Source organism: Eubalaena glacialis, chromosome 10, assembly GCF_028564815.1.
Source record: "Eubalaena glacialis isolate mEubGla1 chromosome 10, mEubGla1.1.hap2.+ XY, whole genome shotgun sequence".
NCBI classification, from domain to species: Eukaryota; Metazoa; Chordata; class Mammalia; order Artiodactyla; family Balaenidae; genus Eubalaena; species Eubalaena glacialis.
Window position 1 is genome coordinate 82,579,228 of NC_083725.1, and position 14,561 is coordinate 82,593,788.

The following is a 14,561-nucleotide window of genomic DNA, read 5'->3' on the forward strand; positions in this document are numbered from 1 at the left end:
TAAAATGAGGGTTGTGGAGTAGATGTCTCAGTTCTATGAGAAGGGTGTGAAGAAAAGACAGATGTCCGCAGATGGGTGTGAGACAAGGTGAAATAAAAGCAATGAAGCCATAGTGGCCCAGGGCCCAGCAAAACGGGGGTGGGTGAGGTTACAAATATGAGTAAGATTCCCGCCATGGAGGAGGCCCGGGGTGTTAGACCCAAGCGAGGCCTGTGGGTGAAAACGAGCCTAACAGCCTGTCTCTGACCAGTCCGAGAGCTGCCGGCGCGGACCACGGACCGAAGGGGAGGAGATACCTGGGTTTTTGTCCGCGTCCCGGGTAAGAACCTCACCCACCCAAATCCTGCTCCACAAGACTCTCCATGAAAGCCAGAGAAGGAAGGGGCGCGGCTTCTCAGCCCGCGCCGCAGAGCGCCACGTCCCTCTTGGCTCACCCTCCCCGGGGCTCCTACGCTTTAGCTCTCCACACCGCCCGCCTCCAAGCCCTCCGGCGCGGCCTGGTCTCCGCCCTTGCCAATCGGCGCCTTCCACTCTCCGGGTAGGACCAATTAGCGGCTGCTGGGGCCCGGGGCGGTCGCCATGGCAGCAAGGAGGCGGGAGCGCGCGGTGGGTAGAAGTACAGAGCAGAGCCGCCGGCTAGGGGCTGGAGAGGCAGGTCTGTGCGCTGCAAGCGTTCAGCAGGCGGAGCTTCGCGTGTGGAGACGCGGCTTCGTAAGGCCGGCGATCTCGAGGTGGGTGAGGCTCTGCACCGCGGGAGGCTGGGGTGGGTCCTGAGATAAAGCTTAGGTCTTCGCCTACCCTGCCCCGGCAGTAAGGATGGTGGGAGCTCCACGGTTGGGCGGGCACGGTGGAGAGTGGCTTCCAGCTCGAGCTTGAGACGCGGGGTCTCTTTCTCCGTTCCACTCGCTGCCGGGCACCCATGCTTTCTTTGCGGTCGATGAAAGTGGCAGGCTCTTGGCGAGGAGCAGGCGGGGGGTGAGTGCAGGACCAAGTCCCAGGCTGGGCTCCAGCCCGGCCTTGGCAGGTTGATGGGCGAGGGAGGTGCCCCGTGGTGAGACTGATGCTCACCACCGGCTGAGGCGCAGAGCTAAGATAGGCCGGTGAATCCTGCTCTTCTGCCGGTTCTGTTCAGCCGGCAACCGCTGACATTAGGGGAGGAGAAAGTTCGTGCCAGGTGTGGTATTGTTTTCCCTAAGTGACAAATCATTAGGTGTGAGATGATGGTACAGGGTTTGAGAAAGATGGTACTTCCTTGTTGCACCTGCTAAATAGTGACTGAGTGAGTAAATGTGGTTATTGTTGTGGTTGGTGCTGGCAGTGGTCTTGGAAGGCAATTATTTTATAATGTCAAGAAAGAAAATATGAACATAAACCATTGAACCATTACTCTCATTTCTGGGAGACAGAACCTCTTGAAAGTCTCAAAGTGTCCACTAAACTCCTAAATTGGATAATGTCCATTTACACAATTAAATAAGTAAGTGCTGCCGTCTAAGCCTTTTATTAAGGCTATTAAATTCATGAGTGAATATGAACACCAAACTATATATTACCTGGGTTAAAAAAGGGGGGAGGAGGGAGAAGGGAGGTTAAATGCAATTATATCTGATAGTCAATTTGTCTGAAGGAGATTGTGGACTTTCCTTATAAGAACTGAAAGAATTGATGAGGTATTTGCTTTAAGGAATTCATTAAAAGTAGTATGACTAGTGGTATAATAGATTTGGATCCGTTAACTTATAGCTTCTTTTACAGCCTACTTAAATTACTTGTTTCTTAAGAGCTTCCCTGGTAAATTCTGTTGAATAGTGTCAGCCAATATCCAGATTCTTGCATCTTGTTCCTCATAGATGTTGCCTCGGGACTCATTCTGATTTAAGCCGAGTGTTAGTTCTTGTTTTATAACACTTGAAAACCAAGTTCAACAAACATTGAACAAACAGATGTTTCAACAATTCTTCCTCAGTTAGTAGAGTCAAAATTTTAAGAAAAAACATGGAAATTAGAATTAGAAATGAAATCTCAAATAATATCCCTCTTGTTATTAGGGTAAACATAGGAACTTCTGTTTCTCGTCTTGATCTTTAAATTCTCCATGATCTGGTCCAGCTTTTCAAGATAAGTGAAAAATTCATTTGTCTCCTTGTGGTTACCTATGTTGTTCTCCTTCTATTCTAGTTTTACCCATTTTGCAAGGGTGAAGTCCATGTTGTGTTTACCTTTCTCTGATCTCCTGAGGTACTTATTGTTCATACCACACATTTTGTATATACCCTTTCAGTATACTTTTTGCCAAGCTGGTTTGTGCTCTGTAAACAGCAGTTAAAATGAAATGCACAATTAAGACAATAAGGGTACCTTTCAAAACACTAGTTATTATGGGCACTAATATAGAGTATCAGTAACATGATCAATACCAGTGTCTTTTTATTTTGGGATATGTTATGTATCTCTATAGACATACCAAACTAATTGTGTTATTTAGAATAATATTTAAATTGCTTTCCACTTTCTAAGGACCCTTTAGATGACTGAAGTGTGCAAAATACCCTTTTAAGTATTGGGTAGCTGGAGGAATCAAGTGTAGGATTTCAAAATGTACTGAAAATAATTCTTAAAGTCAATAATCTTTTAAGTATTGTAATTGACTATATTTGACATGATAGATGATTAACTTTTTCTAAATAATTGAAGGTCTAGAAAGGGGAAATTGTTATTTTTATGTTTAATACATGCAATTAGTTTGTAGACTTTAAAAAACAGGCTCAATTAGTTTATAGACTTTAAAAAACAGGCTCCTAACAATTTAAAATAATTTATTCAAGGAAAACCATTGATCACTTTAATGATTTTCAATCTAAAATTTTTAAAAACCACCACAATATGGTAAAAAGTACATTTAATTAGAATTAAATGGCCAGATTCCAATCCTGGCTCTGCCAAATGATCTTGGCCAACTCAGTTAACCTCCCTGTGCCTTATAACCTTTTATAAAAGTAGGGTCTGAACCGAACAACCTCTAAGATCATTTCTGGTCCCAGCATTCTCTGATTTTAAAAATTTAGGGCTTCCCTCGTGGCACAGTGGTTGAGAGTCTGCCTGCCAATGCAGGGGACACGGGTTCGAGCCCTGGTCTGGGAAGATCCCACATGCCGCGGAGCAACTAGGCCCGTGAGCCACAATTACTGAGCCTGCGCGTCTGGAGCCTGTGCTCCGCAACAAGAGAGGCCGCGATAGGGAGAGGCCCGCGCACCGCGATGAAGAGTGGTCCCCACTTGCCGCAATTAGAGAAAGAAAGCCCTCGCACAGAAACGAAGACCCAACACAGCCATAAATAAATAAGTAAATAAATAAAAAAAAAATAAAAATTAAAAAAAAAAAAAAATTTAAAGCAGCCTAATGGAAAATGAGATAGCAGTTGCATGCTTTTATTTTTGGCAGAGTTTTTTGTTTGTTTGTTTTTTCTTTGTTTTTTTTGGCAGAACTTCTTGACATACTGTATTTTAGTTATTGAAGTACAGTATGTGTAAATAATGAACACATTGTAATTTTAATAAATTTAAAATTTTTACTGCTGCTCATATGTTTATTGAGTATACATATGAGCAACAGTATCTGCTTTTCAGAAGCTTATCATCAAGAATACTGTAGGGGAGAGGGAGAGATAAATTAGGAGTTTGAGATTAACATTTACACACTACTATATATAAAATAAACAACAAGGACCTACTGTATAGCATAGGAAACTATATTCAATATCTTGTAATAACCTATAATGGAAAAGAATCTGAAAAAGAATAAATATAAATATATATATAACCGAATCATTTTGCTGTACACCTGCAAGTAACACAACATTGTAAATTAACTATACTTCAATTAAAAGAATGGTTAATTAAAAAAAAAGAATACTGTAACTGTCTTTTAAGGTTAGGAAAAAAAGGCAATATACTGCCTTCTTGATTGGTGTCCTTTTCTACAGATATGAGCAGCAGAGACACTAAGATCTATGCTGATATCTTGATACAGGGAAGGGTTGGAGTCCAGCTCAGCTGGTCATACATCTGATGTTTTATTTTTTTAAATTTTTTAATTTTAGAAAGTTTCTTTTTTTCATATATATATTTTATTTTTAATTTTATTTATTTAGTTATTTATTTTGGCTGCGTTGGGTCTTCGCTGCTGCTTGCGGGCTTTTCTCTAGTGATGAGCGGGGGCTACTGTTCATTGAGGTGCACGGGCTTCTCATTGCGGTGGCTTCTCTTGTTGTGGAGCACGGGCTCTAGAAGCGCGGGCTTCAGTAGTTGAGGCATGCTGCGCTCAGTAGTTGTGGCTCGTGGGCTCTAGAGCGTAGTCTTAGTAGTTGTGGCGCATGGGCTTAGTTGCTGCATGGCATGTGGGATCTTCCCAGACTAGGGCTTGATCCTATGTCCCCTGCACTGGCAGGCGGATTCTTAACCACAGCGCCACCAGGGAATCCCAGAAGCTCTGTTTTAATTCCAGGGAGGAAGAGATTGTGTTCTTCTTTTGTTGGATGTATTCTTTTCATTGGCCTACAGCTGCATCAGGACTTTGGCTATGGCAATCCTCAGAGGAGAGCTCTAACATGGCCTTTCAAAAAATGACATTTAAGGTTGTATGTCAAACTGGTTTATTGCTTTTTAAGTTCAATGACTTTGGGTGTTTACAGCACAGATTTAAATTATTTAAATATATAGATATTAAATTTTCAAGACAGGAAGGGCATTACTGTTTATGGAGCATTTACTATTGCCAGTACTGGGCTAGTTACATTGTATTCATTCTTACTTTCATCCAGTCAAAAACTTATGGAGAAGTATTAGTTCAATTTTATAGATAGGAAAATCGAGACTCAGAGAGTCAAATAGCTTGCCAATAAATGGGAGTATTTAGGATTAAATCTGCTGTTTATTTTTGACCATGCTGTGTTAATAAAAGTCATGTGCCTTTCCGACATATTACATGCATATGATTACTCTCCTGCTTAGATAATTTTATGTTAAATATAGTACCATGAAAAGAAATAAATATGTGTTCTTAAAACTTGAAGATATTTTATTTCCTTATTTTCTTTACATACTGCTTAGAAATAATTATGTTCACTGGTGAGTTTGCACATGAGCTAACTGCCTTGTATTTTACAGTTAGGTAGTGGATTTCAAAAAAGACTTTGAGATGTTTTGCTTTATTACTGATCACTATGTCTGAGGCTGGGGCCAAGGTTAATTTTTAAAAGTGGTGGTAAGAGTAAAAAAAGATTCCAGATTAAGATTTTAAGAAAAATTCCAGTTAAGGATTTAATGGGGAAACTTACCCTATATATTGAAGTCTCATTGCAAAGGAAAATAAGCTTTTCATTTGAACTTTTCTTAGTGATTTAAAAGAGGAGCAATATGGTAAAACCTGGGTACAATAAATGAGTATCTTTGCTTATTCTGGTCTTTGATTCTGTTTAGTTAATATATTTCTTTCCCTTCCCGCACTGGAATATGATACAGTCTCATTCCACTTTATAGAAATTTGGCACCTTTTCTTATCACAGGATTTGACAAATGTTTACACTGTCATGTGCCATTACCACTGTAATAAGGCTAAATTTATGTTTATTTTTAATTTTTTTTTTTTTTTTTAACATATATTTAGAACCTGTTAAGAGTCAGTTCTTAGCGAAAAAGCATTGAGCCAGGAGCCAGACCCACCTCTTCACTAACTGATCTTGCGCAAGTCATCTTACCTCTCTGGATCTCAGTTGCCTGATCTGTAAAAAGGAGATAAAAATTCTTTACCTGTTTGAAGGTAAGTGATCAGTTAAGAAAGCAAAAATGAAAACAGACTTAGTGGTGGCTTCAACATAAAATGTTTATTTTCTCATGTAAAGTAATTTTTGAGGTAAGCAGCCTAGGATAGGTATAGTAGCTTCATAAAGTCACCAGGGACCTAAACTTTTTCCAGTTCTTTGATCTGCTATTCCTAAGATGTGGCCCTGGTCCTCATAGTCCAAAATAGCTGCCAGAGCTCTAACTGTCAAAGCAAAGTTCCAGGCAGCAAGGCAAAGACAAAGAAGGATGCATCCTCTCCCTTTAAGGAGATTATCCTGAACCAAAGCTCAGGCTACCAGGGAAGCAGGGAAATGTAGCTGGACACATGGCTGCCCTGAATAAAATTGGGCTTTTGTTATTGAAGAGGAAGGGAAGATTTGGATATTGGCTGGGAAATAGATGTATTTGCCACAATATGGATCTTTTTCTCTTTCATCTCTGATATCTGTAAGCTGTGATAACCACTCAAAGAAGCTTCAGTAATTTGCCATGGCAGAGCTTTAAGTCTGACCATTGTCTCTAGAAGGAAATAACTTTCATCTAATACATTGTTTTTCTTTTGTTATGTTTATCCCATGATTCATTATAGAAGGCTTTCTGTCTTGATTGGGTATTTGTTCTGGTTATTTAAAAAAAATTACCCATAAATGTTCAATAGTAGATGTTGGTTGTGTAGCTAACATTTATTGAGCCGCTTGCTTTATGCAAAGTACTAAAAAGACAGAGATAAGTTATCCTAAGAGTATCACATAATAAGTCATCAGGAAGTAAATTTATGTTGAAAAGTGTAATCCACCTTAAGATACATTTAAATTCAATGTTGTCACGCAAGGAACATTTTTAACTTTCTTCTTGGTTAAAAGTTGTGGTTTTTTTTAAAACAACTTAACTGTTAACCGTCCTGAAATTTCCTCTTACTTAACTACTAGCCCTTGCTTAACTTACTTAGGTAAACCAATATTTTATTTCCTTCCAGACTTTTTTGGGTAAATATTATGTAAATATACCCTATACTTGTCACATGAAATGGTTCAATTGCCATTATATCTGTAAAGAAAGTGAATTGAAATAAAGTTTTGAGAAAAGGAAACTGAAATTTAGGAAATGGAAATTGGATGGGGGAAGAACCTAAAGATTCAGTCAATCTTTTAGGGATATTAGAAGGAATATAAGGAGCAAATTAAGACATTTAGCATTGTAAGTCACCTGACTGAAAATGTCTAATTTGCTGAATACTATTTTAATGCCTTAAAATATTTTCAGTTAACAGAAAGGATCATGCTGTATGTTGTTTTGTAAGCAGCTTTTTTCAAATTGCAATTGTTTACTTAATAGGCTGCCTTCCACACTAGATTGAAAACTCTGTGATGGTAGGGACCATGTCTATCTCACTTACCTTTGTATCCAGCATAATGGCTGGAATATAGTGAGTACTTAGTAAATATTTGTTAAATTAATAAATAGCATACAACAGATTAAAGAAAACATACTTCAATTCAGTCTTAAAAGGAATAGGAGTAAAAGAGGAGGGTTGAGGGAGGGAGAAAGAGATGGATGAGGGAGGAAGAAGAGAAACAAAAGGAAAGAGAGACAAACTAGTTTCAGTTTTTTGTACTCTTCACACTTCTCACCCGTGACCATGCTTTTTAACCACTTCCAGGGTTTTTCTCCCTACAAACAAGCAAAACAGGAAACTCTTGAGAAACACACACACACATACACACCCCAAGTAAACTTAATCTGGATAATTACTGGTACAAATCAGTAGTTGAGAAATGTGCCTCTGTTTATGAATGGGAATTTTGATTTGGTGGAGACAGGGAAGGAGGGTTAAACTTACTTTTAGGACTTAGACATTTAGGGAAATTATTTTGTATCTACTGCATGTTAGGAGAGGCTTAAGAACTCTGCTTTTTTTTTTTTTTAATTTTGGCTGTGCTGGGTCTTCATTGTGGTGCACGGGCTTCTCTCTCGTTGCTGCGCACAGGGTTAGTTGCCCTGCGGCATGTGGGATCTTAGCTCCCCAACCAGGGATTGAATCTGTGTCCCCTGCATAAGAAGGCGGATTCTTAACCACTGGACCACCAGGGAAGTCCCAAGAACTCTGCTTATTTTGTAATTTTTCTTGAGGCTCTAATGCCTTTGGGATCAGTGCTTTCCATGCTTTTTTTTTTTTTTTTTTGGCTGTGTTGTGTCTTTGCTGCGCGCGTGCTTTCTCTAGTTGTGGTGAGTGGGGGCTACTCTTCCTTGTGTTGCGTAGGCTTCTCATTGCGGTGGCTTTTCTTGTGGAGCACGGGCTATAGGCATGCGGGCTTCAGTAGTTGTGGTGCATGGGCTCAGTAGTTGTGGCTCGCAGGCTCTAGAGCGCAGGCTCAGTAGTCATGCGGCAGGGGCTTAGTTGCTCTGCGGCATGTGGGATCTTCCCGGACCAGGGATCGAACCCATGTCCCCTGCATTGGCAGGCGGATTCTTAACCACTGTGCCACCAGGGAAATCCGTCCATGCTGTCTTGAGATCACTGCCTGATTTAGAATTTCACATTATCCTACTTCAGAGCGTTAATTTTCAGTCTATCCTGGTTTGGATCAGTCTGCTGTGTCAGCCAGCTAGTTTGGCTCAGTATTTCCTCTTTATGACTCTGTTCTTATGGAAGAAGAGAGTGATAAAAGAAAGGAGAAGGCCATTCTTACTAACCTGATAATGGAAGAGATGTAAATTAGTCTCCCTTTCTTTCCATTGCCTCTCCTTATCGTTCATCTCTCCTTCTTTTGTATGGACATTTGTATATTATTGGGTTAATGAAAATCTGTAAACCTATCTCTGACACATTTGACATTATCTTGGTATTTAAAGACGTCTTTGTATCGTTACTTTTCTACCTAATGAGCTAGAAAAATTTTCATTTCTTTTGTTGTAACAGTTAACATTTATTGAGGGCTTATTAAGGAGTAAATGTTTTAATTAGCTTTAGACTTCAGTAAGTTAATTGTCCTAATTATTTCTAGAATAAGCAGTAAAAGATTAGAAACTAATAGAAGGGAAAAATGTATTTTAAAAATTCCTCATCAATCAAAAACAAAATTTAAAAAAACAGGCAAGAAAGGAGAGGAGATAAATATTAAAGAGGCAGGATAAATAGAAAGCCCAAAAGAAGATGGTGTTTCATCAACTCTAAGACTCCATTGATATTAAGACACCAGTTTATACTATATAGAACACATATTGCCAGTTAAACTATTACACTGTGCTTTATCACTTATAATTTCATTTTGTGTTTACCGAAAGTGCTTTTTAAGATTCATTTAAACATATAGATTTTTCTCACATCACTTTTGCAGATACATAAAGAAATTACAAGTTGAATAAATTGGTTAAGGTATTCCTAAGACTTTTTCACATTCATAATCTGAGTCTTTTGAAATGCTTTCTTGATTCAGAATTGTGAATGTTTGTGTTTTCCCGCACGACATTGTTCTCTCTACTATGAAGGGTGAGGGTAATTTTATTCTGGGAATTTCTTTAAGACCATTTGCCTGGAATTTTCTTCCAAGCCTCTGATATTCATTTTGCAAGCTTTGATGCCAGTGCTTTCCTAAAGATGATACTCATTTTGCAAGCTTTGGTGCTAGTGCCTTTCAAAAGATGACAATGGAAAGTTGTCAGATTCATCTTCTTTCCTCAACCTCTCCTTCAGTGGTTTATTGACTAAAATGTTGAGGGGTTATAGTTTGTTTAGACATGGCATCAGGAATAACATCAAGTTGTGATACCTTTCCAGCAAACTATTCTTTAAATATGCAGGTACACAGCCTCAGAATGCATCAAGAACTAAACTCATACACTTGGCAGACCACGAAAGGCTCTTGGACATTCAAACCAGATTTAGCTAGCCTTCCTTTAACTCAGCCATAATCCGTCTTTTACATATACAGTAACGTTTTTGGGAAATGCTTTTGTAGTTTAAAATTTAATATGGCAGCAACTTTTGGCCATAGGTGCTTATGCTAGTGTTTCAGTGATATGCTATTCCCTATGTAACCCATTCTCAGGATATCAATCTCTTTAGTACCTTTAACATTAGTATATCATTTTGAGGCCTGTATAGAACATCAGGATTTTTTCAGCATTTCCTATTGACTAAATTCAGCTTTGTTTCTTCGTCAGATTACATGGAAATTATGCAGCTTCTGTTCAGTCTTGGTAGGAAGTCTCTGACAAATTAACATTTGCCTTAACGATTCATGAATCCATCAAATCAGCCTCATGTTCTATAATTTTTTTTTTTTTTTATTGGAGGCATTGTCAGTTTCTACTGCCTTCATTTGCGTTGTTTGGCTGCTCATAGATAATCTTGTTGCATCTCAAAATGTAAGGCAGCTTTGTCTATTTGTTGGTATCTTCCTGTCTAAAGTCAGGTGAAGCACTTAAATGTTCCTTTACAAGAAAATGTAAAGTTGCTGTTATTCCTTTAACATCAAATATTTGCTTCACTAATTTCAGCTGCTTCATTTCTATGTTTACAAAATATTTTTTTTTTGGCCGCGAGGCTTGCAGTATCTCATTCCCCGACAAGGGATTGAACCTGGGCCACGGCATTGAAAGCCCAGAATCCTAACCACTAGGCCACCAGGGAATTCCCCAGAATAGCTTTTCATTTCAATGCCAAATCATAATTTAATCCTTTTGAAGATATTTTAAATGGCAATTAAATTCAATTTGTGAAGTACCCAAAATGCAAAAACTCAGTCTGAAGTGATGGCAGTAGGAATAGCTATAATAAAGTTCATGCATGTGCAGGCAGTAAAGATTATGTTGCTATTGCCACTTAGTCAACCACATTTTAATATTCCATTAGCTGAAAAACACTCTGATTTCTGAGATGCTAAACTGAGGAATTAAGTACAATGTCAGTAATTTGATTAAATATAAACAGAGAAAATACTCTAGTTGGAAAGATTATTAGGCTGAATTTAAAAAAAAGTGTGAACTGCTATGTTTAAAATGGATAACCAACAAGGAACTACTGTATAGCACAGGGAACTCTGCTCAATGTTATGTGGCAGCCTGGATGGGAGGGGAGTTTGGGGGAGAATGGATATACATGCATATGTATGGCTGAGTCCCTTTGCTGTGCACCTGAAACTATCACAACATTGTTAATCGGCTATACTCCAATATAAAATAAAAAGTTAAAAAAATAAAAAATAAAAATATGAGCTAGGAAGATTTCATCCTTACCAAGTATACTTCAAAATAACCAAAAAACCCCAAAATATGACACTTAGTTTTTATATATAACTGGTCTTTATCATACAAATAAAAGAAAATTTATTAGAGAATGTAAAAAATAAATAAAATAAAGTAAGTGTGTGAGAATGTGTGTGTGTGTGTGTGTGTGTATCTACACACTAATCAAAAGAGAACTGGTTTACCTATATTACTGTCAGAATAGACCTTAAGGCAAATTGGGGTATAAAGGTCACTCAAATGTGAAAAAGATTAAATCCACCAGGAACCTAGAAAATCTTAAATTTGTGTACATTTTATAACATAGCCTCAAAATATTTAAATGAAAATGGACAGAATTATAAAGAAAAACAGATAAATCCAAAATTAAAGTGCAAGATTTTCACTTTTCTAGTATGATAGGACAAGCAGACAAAAATCATTAAGAATGTAAAAATTGGATAATTATGAAAAGTTATAGAGCATGGCTAGTTCTAAAACCTCTATACTTTTGTAGGTAAATGATATTTGTAAATTGTATTTGTTCCTTTTTTAATGTTCGCATTTTATTTTATAAGCTCAGATTTTTTGTTCTATTTTTCATTACTTTAAAAAAAGTTGAAATATGATTCACATATCATAAAATTCACTCTTTTTAAAGTGTACAGTGTCTCACACTCTGTATCGAAAGTGTGAAACATTCCTGGCTTTACTTCATTCTTATTTTATCTAGATAGGAACTTTCTTTGGTAGTTGATTTTTGTATCCTTTGTATCCCAGCACCCAGATCTTCTATTTGATCTACCAAGGTAATTTTCAGCTGGCTGAATAAGCAATGTTTGGTTTAAAGACATTTATAAATCATATAATTTAATTTCTTATAATTGGTGTGAGTACAAACAATTTTAGTAGTATTTCTGATAATGTAACAGAAAAGATCTACACATTATTCAAAAGAATAAACTGATAGTAGAATCTAAGAGCTTAAAGAATACTGAGGTCTAGTTAAAGTCTCTTTAAAAAAATTCATTATTTTAAAAAATGAGGAAACAAGCAGGGAAAGTTAATTGACTGACCTATGATCACATAGCAAGTGAATGGTACATCTGGAATTAGAATATAGACCTAAATTTAGTTTTGCCTTACCCTTCTTAGATGTAACACCTGATTTGCGTTTCCTTGAGGATCCAAATTTACTTTTCAGATACGCATCCTCTTTGTCTCTCATAGTATAAGAGGTTTGTGAATAGCAGAGCTAAGGAGAGGCAGTATGTCCTCAAATGTTAGCATGCCTCAGATCACCCATAGGGCTTGTTAAAACAGATTTTGCCACCCCTCTTCTCTTCCTCACCCCCCTCAAAGATTCTTTGATTTAGAAGATCTGGAGTAAGCCCTGATAATTTGCATTTCTAACAAATTCCCAGGTGGTGTTGATGCTGCTCATTCAGGGACCACACTTTGAGAACCAGTGCTTAAAAGCAGACATACTCTTTGAAGTCAGTCACTCCCAGGTCCAAACTCTGGATCTACGATTTACTGCTGTGTGACCCAGATCAAGTGTTTTAACTGATATGTTTCAGATTCCTGTACTATAAAACGGGAATAATAATATTTATTTCACAGGGCCATTATAAGAAATAGATTAGTTAATACAATAAAAAAGTTTGGCATACTGCTTGCTACATAGTAGACACTCAATAGATGGTTTCTATTGTTACTTATAATAAGCCTGGGACCCAGTGAAATGTTTATGACCCATAAATTCAGTCAGTGTTTTAGAGTAGATGCCCAGAGACTTGCTGTCACTTTGAGATGCTGTCAGGACACAGACATATAGACACATTCATATATACAAACACATTCTTGCTTGACTCTCTTCGTATTTATGGTAGACTTGAAAGAAGAGTGAGAGAGCAGAAGTGACAAATTGGTAAAGAGATTCCACTTCCAAGATTGGATTTATCTATAGTTTATTTTTATTACTCTCAGCTTCTATTGTGTATTGAAGTAAAGGTGGACACTATAAAAAAAAAGAGCATATTTCAAGGTATGTGACATAGCCGCCAATTGCTAAGACAGAACTGCTTATTAATGTGTACGTGTGTTGTATGGTGGGAAAAGGAGAGCCTAAGGGACATTGGAGATGTCACAGGTGGAGGGGAGAAGTCTGTGTGAAAGATTCTTTTAATGTATTTTTTTAAAATTTTATTTTATTTTTGGCTGTGTTGTGTCTTCATTGCTGCACGAGGGCTTTCTCTAGTGGCGGCGAGCAGGGGCTACTCTTCAAAGCGGTGCGCAGCCTTCTCATTGTGGTGGCTTCTCTTGTTGCTCTAGGCATGCCGGCTTCAGTAGTTGCGGCACACAGGCTCAGTAGTTGTGTCCCGCGGGCTCTAGAGCACAGGCTCAGTAGTTGTGGTGCACGGGCTCAGCTGCTCCGCGGCATGTGGGTCTTCCCAGATCAGGGCTCGAACCTGTGTCCCCTGCATTGGCAGGCGGATTCTTAACCACTGCGCCACCAGGGAAGTCCTGAAAGATTCTTTTGAACTCTGGATTGACCACATCAAGGGATAGTCACAGTTCCTGATAGTGTCTGCAAAATGAAGTTATAGAGGTATATCCCTGAGCTGACTTTCTCTGTGTACGTTATAGAGAGACTATTCAAACCATTTTAGCAATTATTCATTTTCTAACTGTACAGGTACCATGTTAGGGGCTGCGGAGACTTAATTAAGCTCCAGAAGTGTGTGTAGAAGACATCAAAATTGACTTGAGCAGTTAAGTCATAACTTGGGCCTTTCAACCATGATTACACTTAAAACTTTTACGTTGTTTAATGGTCATTTGGTCAGCCTGTTTACAGTGGCATATGGGACTTGCAAAGGTAAACAAAATTTTCAATTCAGAGTTTTTAAAAAAACAACTAACTTAATATTTTAAAATTATTATTATTATTTTTTTTTTTAAGATTTATTGATTGATTGATTGCTATGTTGGGTCTTCGTTTCTGTGCTAGGGCTTTCTCTAGTTGTGGCAAGCGGGGGCCACTCTTCATCGCGGTGCGCAGGCCTCTCACTATCGTGGCCTCTCTTGTTGCGGAGCCCAGGCTCCAGACGCGCAGGCTCAGTAGTTGTGGCTCACGGGCCTAGTTGCTCCGCGGCATGTGGGATCTTCCCAGACCAGGGCTCGAACCCGTGTCCCTTGCATTAGCAGGCAGACTCTCAACCACTGCGCCACCAGGGAAGCCCTAAATTAATTTTTTAAAAGGTAAAAGGTATAGCTAATAAATACTTGAAAAGATGCTCAACATCATTAGCCAGTGAAATGCAAATCAAAATCACAGTGAGATACCGCTTCACACCCAGTAGGGTGGCTATAATAAAAAAGATAGACAGTAGCACGTGTTGGTTAGGATGTGGAAAAATTAGAATCCTCATATATTGTTGGTGGTAGTGGAAAAAGGTGCAGCTGCTATGGAAAACAGTTTGGCAGTTCCTC

At 38.4% G+C, this 14,561-nt stretch overlaps 1 protein-coding gene across 6 annotated transcripts in view; it reads left to right on the forward strand.

Moving 5' to 3' along the window:
• Nucleotides 1-593: 593 nt before the first annotated feature.
• NUCB2 (nucleobindin 2) overlaps nucleotides 594-14,561 on the forward strand; it is a 44,583-nt gene continuing 30,615 nt past the window's right edge. For 4 of the 6 annotated variants that reach the window (XM_061203087.1, XM_061203086.1, XM_061203091.1 and 1 more), the window contains exons 1-2: nucleotides 594-731; nucleotides 5,665-5,817. The gene's annotated coding sequence lies outside the window, so the exon portion shown is untranslated. Of the gene's footprint in view, nucleotides 732-2,185; nucleotides 2,239-5,664; nucleotides 5,818-14,561 lie in introns of those variants that run through there. The other 2 variants (XM_061203089.1, XM_061203090.1) reach the window with 2 other exon arrangements.